Source organism: Mycteria americana, chromosome 5 (assembly GCF_035582795.1).
Source record: "Mycteria americana isolate JAX WOST 10 ecotype Jacksonville Zoo and Gardens chromosome 5, USCA_MyAme_1.0, whole genome shotgun sequence".
Classification (NCBI taxonomy): domain Eukaryota; kingdom Metazoa; phylum Chordata; class Aves; order Ciconiiformes; family Ciconiidae; genus Mycteria; species Mycteria americana.
Genome location: NC_134369.1, coordinates 70,529,905 through 70,538,616, shown reverse-complemented (window position 1 = coordinate 70,538,616; position 8,712 = coordinate 70,529,905). Strand labels below are relative to the sequence as shown.

The 8,712-nt window shown below is 51.5% G+C and overlaps 1 long non-coding RNA gene across 1 annotated transcript; it reads right to left on the bottom strand.

Annotated features, from left to right (window-relative positions):
• Nucleotides 1–347: 347 nt before the first annotated feature.
• Nucleotides 348–7,867, bottom strand: LOC142409823 (uncharacterized). Its single transcript, XR_012775787.1, has 3 exons — nucleotides 7,732–7,867; nucleotides 6,703–6,789; nucleotides 348–1,921 (listed from the first exon to the last, which is right to left on the bottom strand). It is a non-coding gene; the product is annotated as an uncharacterized LOC142409823 (long non-coding RNA).
• Nucleotides 7,868–8,712: the final 845 nt, after the last annotated feature.

Sequence of the window (8,712 nt, the reverse complement as noted above, 5' to 3'; positions counted from 1 at the left end):
AAGCTTCCCGGTGCGTATGTTTACTGGGGCGGACACATCACTGCAGGGCTGGAGATGTGCCCTGGATGTCTCTATCCCAGAGGTAGCTCACCATTAGGAAGTAGGGGTCCCCATGATGCATTCACATTTAATCAACGTTGATTGCAGTCTTAAATGAATCCAGCCACAACCCTGGAAACTTTCTTTTGAGGAGCAGATACCGTCTCCAAAGTGCAGCATTCAGCAAGCTAAAGTGAATGGTCTAGGCTGGGTTGTAAGACATGAGCTAACTGCCAGCTTCTGTTTCCATCTGTGAAGGTAATGGAGCCAAAATCAATAAATCATCATCATTGCCACCAAGAATTTGGTTTTATTGGATGATAATATATTTCCTACTGGTGAGACCATGTACCAGCATCTGGAAGAGGAACAAATGACTATTTACATTGCAGAGCAGGGAAGACAGAGGAACGAAATAAGTAAACATATCACATATGTTATATGGAGATTACTGCGGGGTTAGTCTCCGTTATGACATCTATCTCGGAGGGGAGGGGAAGAGGAAGGTGACTCATAAATGTCCCAATACTAAGTGAATTATTCCATCACTTCACTCCCCTGTATCTCACATGTACATGTATCCCTTCTTCTTCCCTCCTATGCGAACACAGCACATGGGCCAAACGTGTAATTGCCTGATCTTCAGATGTCAGCAGGGGCACAACACTTGGGACCCCCACGACAGTGGGGCTAAGGGCATTATATTCTCCCTTTAAGGAGCAAGGTGTTGTTAAGCAGGGAGGATCACAGCTCTTGCCTTCAGCAGTCCCTCATTCTCACCCCACAGAGATGGGGTACCCATAGCAATATTGCGGGGGAGCTGGTAGGAGGGATGCCATGGGAATAGCTTCGAAGCCACTGAGTCTGCAGGGAGCAGCTGCGCTCAGCCCTGTGCTCACTGCGTGCTCCAGGTCTCCAGACTTTCCTTCTCATGTGCCAGGCTGAGGTTTCTCTTGCTCATCTGCTGTCTGCAGGGTCCATGTTGCCTTCTACCCCCAGGCAGGACATGTCGGGGGGCCAGTCAGCAATGCATCTATGCAGAAACCGAGCACTTTCCTGCCGGAATTGAAGGTTTGTCTATACTGAAGCCTTCCCTGGAACAGGGAATTTTTGCTTGATGAAAACTGTCATTCCAATCAGCTCTTTTTTTTCCTTTTTTTTTTCTAGAAAGCCTAATATGAATGTAATACAATGTACAGCCAACACATTTCAATGCTCAGAATTAACTATCCACCCCCTTTTAATGCAAAGGCCTTCCCAGGAGACAACCCCATCCTCCCCAAGCGCAGCCCCGAGCTTCCCAAGCCTCATCTCTCTCCCCTGTGCTGCGAGGAGGACCGAGATCGTCACGGAGGGGAGAGCTGGTGCTCGCCGCTCGGTCCTCGCTGCATCGGGAATCAGTGCCATTTCAGTTCCTGCCTCCCCTGCTTCTGACCATTCGGTCTTGGCCTCCTAGACGGGCTTTCATCACCCAATTAGAAACAGAGCAACCTCCCGCTACTTAGTTATATTTGGCAAGGGGAGCACACACACAGAAATAATCTATAGTGCTCTCCCCGGATCAGCACGTGCTTCAGAGGAGAGGTTTGGCAGCCCGGCCCTCCAGCCATGTTCCCCTCCTGCGTTTAACCGCCTCCACTGGTCACTGCCGATCAGCAGCTCCTCGGCTCGTTAAAAGCAGGAGCAACGCCCGCGCTTGTTCTTGCAGCGTGGCCGCCGGTCGCTCCCGCCTGTTCAGAGCTGCAGGAGAGCTGATGTCACCCGCGTCCCGCTGCGCCGTGGGAGAGCTCGGCTCGGGGATCCCCTCCTGGTCCCTTGCCTGGTAAAAGAGGGGCTGGAAAACAACGCACCTCCCACCACGCGAGGTGCTGGGATGGGGAATCTGCAAGGAAGAAAAGCAGCAAAGGTGATTTTTTTCTGAAGGTCTGAGCTGCCCCCCACAAAAGACATCCCAAAGGTTGCTGTCCCAGCATTCAGACATCTGAGGTTTCTGCAGAGCTCCTCCAGCTCCAGCTGATGCCACAGCACCGGTATGGTTCCCAGGACACCTACTTACACCTTGATGGGGACCTGAGTGGCTGGACCTGACCAATGCACAGCCAGACTTGCCTTTTCACTGCTAAAACCAGGATGTGGTGGTATCTGCCACTCTTCCCCAGAAAGGAGATGTGCATGTGGAGGGTCAAGCAGAGCTGTCTGATGGGGCAGTCCTACTTTGCACTGTACCGTGGCTGTGGAACATGTCTGGGTCTGTCTGTGGTGTGAGCGCAGGGCTTGCTTCTCCCCAAATCCCTGATTTTATGTGAGTTAGTCTGGCATGACTCTGGGATGAAGACCCAGGCGAATCAACACAGACTGAGAGAAGCCAACTGCGCTCTGCTCCTGCTCCCTCCAGGCCTTGGAACGTCAGGGCTGAGCCACATCCATCCCCAGAGATGTAGAGCCCGAGGGCCAGTAGCCACCTGGACCCTGGAGAGATGCCACTTGCATCTCCTGTGTCCCAGGGCCAGAGGAAGGCTACAGCCATGCAGTGACAAGGAGAGCGATGCCACCGGCAGGGTACTGCTCCAAGTCATGCACCGTCACGGGGCTGCCATGTCCCATCACACGACCCAGTGCTCAGGGGCTCAGATGTTGCATTTTGAAAAGCTTTTTGAGCCCTGGTCATTAGGGAAGCAAAGTTATTCCCTGGTTCAGAGAGGGGACACAAGCTGCGCAAGTTTATAAGGTGACACGCGAGGTGTCCTCGCCACAGAGGGGCCATCACAGGCTCAGCAAGAACAGACTGCCAGAGGTTCACACAGGGGCCCTGGTTTATTTTAATTTGTGAGGTTACAGCTTCAGCACGAACAACCCTTTAATCGGAGAGGCACAAGGAGAGCCCTGAAAGCTGCCTGCCACCATAGAGTTTCCCCCCGTGTCATACCCACCGGATGGTTTAAAGCCGAAATACAATACAAAGCGGTGGGGGTGGGCACAGGCTCCGTCTTCACATCAGGTGCAAGGCTGAGCACGCCGATTTGTGTTGCATTGCTCTGGTTATTGGGGAAAAAGAAAGTCCTGCGGCAGCAGCAATTATAACATTTTCTGGAAAAGGGAGAACACAAGGCTCCAGGGACCCTTTTTGCCTGAGGAGCTATAAAAAGGCAGGCAGTAAAAAAGCAGAACTGGGAATAACCCTTATTGAGTTGAAGCAGGTCATGGGGAACGGACCAGCTGCAACACCTGATGGGCACACAAGCGTCCAGCACCTTGGGAGCATCCAAGAGCCCCTCTAGGAGGAATTTTTGAAACTCTGGTACCAAACTCTGCCTAAATCTGGTTTTAGGTACCTATGTCCATTTCTGGGCCTCATTCCTCCCCAAAAGCCACAATTTATAGTTCCTGTGCACAGGTGTATGCACACAACGTCTATCTATTGCAAGTAGTTTTTAACCTGTTGATGATTTCAGCCCAATTTGGCAGATGAGTAAAACTCTCAAAAAGAATTTGGCTTCTGGAAGTTTTGTGGAAATGGTTGGAGGAGAGAGATCTTACTTCTGGCCTGGCTGAGGGAAAGGCTCAGCCCTTAGGAGACACCAGAGAGTCCACGCTGCCACTGCTCAGGGCAGTTGGGCTCTGCCAACTATTCTCCCTTCCAGACCCACCTGATAGAGACAGCAGTGAGGGAGCAGGACAGAAGGAGGGAACGGCAGCGTTGCATGTTAATGAAGTTGGGTAATAATAATTGTTTTATTTATAAGCACCCCCACCCCTGTTGAATCGCTCGGGGCGCTGCACAACAACCACAAAAACAATTGCTCATTAATTAAAACCACACCAACCTCCCCAAGATTGCAAACAGATGGATAAACACATCATATGATATAATATCTCAGGAACTGAGAATGGGAAGGGACCACCTGTACCAGCCGGCTCAGGCAGGCAGAGGTTTAGCCTGTGCCTCCCTGCACCCCCAGCTTCACGGCACTCGCCAGTACCCCAGCAAACACCAGGACCTCTCTACTACAAGCTGTAACGTGTTCCCAGAAAAAAAAACCAGGAGAGCATTACTCATGTCCTAAAGCCCCGCAGTAGCCTGCAAATGCCCAGATGATCTTGGAGGTACAGTACCAGTTGCCCCCATATATGCATGTTAAAGAGTGAATCAAAACCCTCTTCTTTCTGCCTATCCTTCCAGTCTGAGCTGGGGTGGAACGAAATACCCCTGCTTCATGTCTGGGGAGCAACACCATCCTCATCCTTGGTGGAGCCCATCAGCCTGGCACTGTCCTCTCCACCCCAGAGCCTCTCTGGGGCTGCAGAGTCTCTTGTGCTTCAGGGGAAAACCCAGATGAAGTCTACAGGTGAACAGTGCGTCGGGGAGTCTATCTGGCCCTGTAAGTGCCTGCAACTGGGGACTGATAGAGAGAAAATACAATGCAACACATGGACTTAACAAGTCCCTTCCCAGCCCTTCAGCGCTGCACGTGTTTTTCATCTGAACATCTCTAGCCAGTCGCAAGCACAACAGTTTACCTCCAGATCACCTCCACTAAATAAGGAAAGTGCCATTCAATCCGTCCACCCCAATAAACCCAGGAGTCACTGAGCCAGGCTTGGTTGTTCGTGATTTAATCAACGAGGCAACAGTGGCGTTAAGAAAAGTGACTTTAACAAATCCATCATCCCCAATACCCCTGGGCTCGACCTCTCCCCCTCGAGCCCGGTGCCGCGTGGCAGCCGGGACTGAGCTTTCCTCCTGCCTTTCTTCACCGCACCTTTTACACATTGCAGACCTTATTTGAGAAAATGTTCCTGCAGCCGTGTCCCGGGGGGCCTGCGAGCGGCTGCCAATGTTTTCGGAAAGGTGAGGACGGGCTGAGCCGGCGCTCCTGACTCACGGAGGCAGCTGGCGGCTCTCCCCGGCCAGCTGGAGGGTGGGAACAGCTCGCCGAAGGACGGGGACGCAGGGTGTGGGCTGAGCATCGCCCAGGGAGCAGCCACATCTGGGGAGGAGGCTGCAGGGGCTGCCAGCTCACGCACGGCTGTCCTCGCAGCGCCAGGCGCGGAGAGGTGGCGGGTGCCGAGCACACGTCTCTGGGAAGGCACCTCTTTGGAAGAGGGTGAGGAAAGCCCTCTGGCTTCGTGCGTCCCACAGGGCTGCAGCCCGGCTGGGGTTTTCTAGGAGGACAATTTGTCAGGTGCCTCCAGCCCAGCCTGGCCAGCTGTGAGATTTCTCACCCCGAGGTGCCCAAGGAGCTGGTAGTGGGTGAGCCAAGCAAAGACCCCATCCTCACACAGACCACAAACGCAGCCCTCTGAGCACGGGCTGGGGATGCTTTAGCCCTGACTTATACTGCATAAATTTAGACCTTTGCTTCTCTGCAGTGCCTTCGGCCCTTCCCACTCTCACGTTAGCGTGTGTTATTGAGCAAAGGAACTTAACGAGTTGTTGGGAGAAATACCGAGTATGCTACCTTGGGCGTCTGGGTGTCTACGTCTCGGAGAAAAAACCTGAAAGAGCACTGGGGGTTAGTCTGCAAGGGGAAGACTTTGTTTGCCCATTCTCCCAGGATGGTTTGGCAATGGAAAGGGCAGGTGTTCCTGCTCTGCACCATTGCACAGGGCCACCTTGTCCCCATCCCTTGTCACTCAGGCTCTGCATGTCCCAACAGTCCACGGACAGAGCTCACAGCAGTGGGGCCATTTCAGGATGCTCCATGCTGACCAACACCTTTCACCCTGCAGCAGGGACACCTGGGAAATTCTTCATCTGGAAAAGCTCCTGTTAATGTGATTGACCTTAGTTTCACCCGGATCCTTGTGGGAATACACCACATGCTTTGCCTGGGACCAGGGATTTTTTGTCTATCAAGCATATATACCACTGTTTATGAATTCTGACCCATTATGCAACATTCTCACCAAATCTAAGCGGTCCCCCTTGGACTGACACAGAGCGTTGCATCCCGGGCCGGGTAGTTCTTACAGCACATCTCTCTATTTCAGATGCCAGGAGAAAGAGTGCTCCATGCTCTGCAGGGGAGCTCAGCCCTTGGCATTCATCTTGCTCCTCAGTGCTACATCCTTCTCTCTATGGGTCTTCCTTGGAGAGGGACCAGATATCTCCAACCCCGGCTAGAGTCCACGGGAGACGAGGAGACCTGGGCTGTGGGAGGGCTGAGACAAGTTACACAAGCCAATGCGCAGCCCAACAGAGAGGCCGATGGAGCTGCCAGGGATATATGCCTAAATAGCAGAGGTCAGAGTCTGGCCCAGGGTTATTAATTCTCGTTACTCCGATGACATACGCGGCACTGTGTGGCCACAGCACAGCTGGGGAGCTGCTGTCTTATCAGCTCTCACTCCTGGAAGGCTTCTCCAGCTCTTCTCCTCAAAGGCTGACTTTCTGACCCAATGCAAAGCTCCATGCAACCACTGAGGAGCCAGTGGCCTATCTCAGGGCTGGATTTGTCCCCTCAGGAAATTACTGTGGGCCCTGACTGATCTCCAGTGGACCCATCCAAAAAAAGAATAATACAGCTTTTCTGCAGACAACTCTATCTTTGCTACATACCAATCCCATGACAAACCAGCTGGCACGTGAACGCAAGCACGAAAGCAATTTGGCTTCCCTCCTTCTTATGTTGACAGCTTTAAAGCCGCTCTCTTTAAACTCACCTCCCGTAGGTGGTTCGGCAGCAGAGCCAAAGGCTGTGATTACACTTCCAGAATGTTTGTTAGCTGCAGGTCCCCAGGCACTGAGTTCTGGAAAATATTTTTCAAGCAATGTCCTCAGGGTCAGAGGCAGGTTCTCTGGCTTGTTCCTGGCTGACTTCACACTGGGGTATGCACGCCGCAGCCAATGTGTTTTTTAGGACTCATAGGCAGACAGACAGATCTGATAGTCTCTCTGGGTTCCCATCCACTTAGGTCCCATCCTGCACCTAGGAGTATTCGCCCCTGTGTGCAGCGGCGTGGCGGGATTTGCTCCCCGCATGGATGTCTGAGAACAAAGCAATTGGCAAGGCTCTCCAGGCCAATCAGATAAGGCAGACACGTCTTTCTGAACTTCATTACTAAGAAAGCACTGGTCTGACCCTGCTCGGCTGGCGATTGCACCGCACAGCGCGGGAGCGGCTGAGCAGGAGAGTCACAGCATCGCTAGCAAAGAGAAAAGGTTTTGCGAAGTGTAGGGGGGGCTAGTAGAGGGGAATTTTAATTGCCGCAAGTGAGAAACAGGATGAAACACCCTTCTGGTAGCCCACCAGCACTGAGCCTGTGTAACTGGCCCAGATCATCCATCTCCTCGCACAAGAAAATCTCCACCAAAACAGCCTCCAGCCATGCCCCTCGTCCTGCAGCACACAGATTTGCTCCAGTTAGATGCAAACAACCATTAAAGCAATTAAGACCCCAGTCTCGTGCCATTTTTGGTCTAATCATCACCACGTTGATCACTGCTTCCCCTGCAGGACACCTCTGCTCTCGGGCAAGACATGGGTTTACAATGTGGGAACCCAGCTCAGGCTCAAAACAAGACTGCCCTGGGTTAGCTCATCCTCTTGTTAAAGCTGGGTGTTTGCATATCCTTAGGGCATCATTATATTCCTGTCAAGCTCAGTCACTGCAGTTAAACCTGTGCTTTAGAGCTGCAACCTTGTATTCCCACTAAAAAATAATAAAAAAAACCCCCAAGGGATTGTTTACCTTAGAAAGGAGGAAAAGAGGTGAGGACATGGCAGAGTAGGAAGCAGCCAAGCAGAGGCAGAAGTCCATGGCTCCTGTTCCTGCAGGGACAAGGGGTTGCTCTGTGACATTTAAAGGTGGCACACTCAAAACCAATAAAAAGAAACACTTTTCTACCCAGTGTGTGCAGCTAAACTGTTGAATTCCCAGCCTTGAAACTAAACAGTGTCTCATTTTACATACACCACCCAACGAGCCTCAGTGCTACCTCCCAAGTCTTAAGTCATATCACTGGTGACGCTGGAGAAGGGAATGAGAAAAAGGAAACAGGCTGACATATCCGACCCGCTGAAATCACAGTCAAAAATGGCTTAGCTAAGAAGCCAATTTAAAGGAGAACAGCTCTGCACGAGCTGCACGTCGTTTTGGCTGTGCTGCCACAAGACATCTGCATCTTTATTAAATGCGGCTAACAGAGGTCCACCTATTCCTTGCAATGGGTACAGAGCCAAACACCAGCCAAAGAAGCATCCATGCCATCTGAGTCATTTCAATTAAAAAATTAGTGCATGGAGTCTAACGTAAAAGGTGCTATCCAGTGGGATACAATGAAGGTCACGCAGTTGCGGTTATTTGTGACCAAGCCTCTTGGCTTCTCCTTTGCAGCACTGAGGCCCACGTATGGAAAAACCCAGCGTCCCATTTCTCTCCTCTTCCAGTTCTTACACAAATGAAATATAGCTTTTTTTTTTTTTTTACTCTGTCAATTCTGTTCACATTGTTACGCAAAGAGGAGCAGAAACTTCTCAGCAAAACCAGAATTCCCTCAGGCCAGAATGGCATAACAAAATATATATTCTGCATTTTGCAGTCTGGTCTTACCAAAACCAGGTCTCTGGCCATATATATTAAAGTTCTGGCATTGCTTTCTCTGCAAAATTAGCTCTGAGTAGAACCTGTGCACCGACATCATGTCACACATGGTGCCGGAGCACAAGGGGA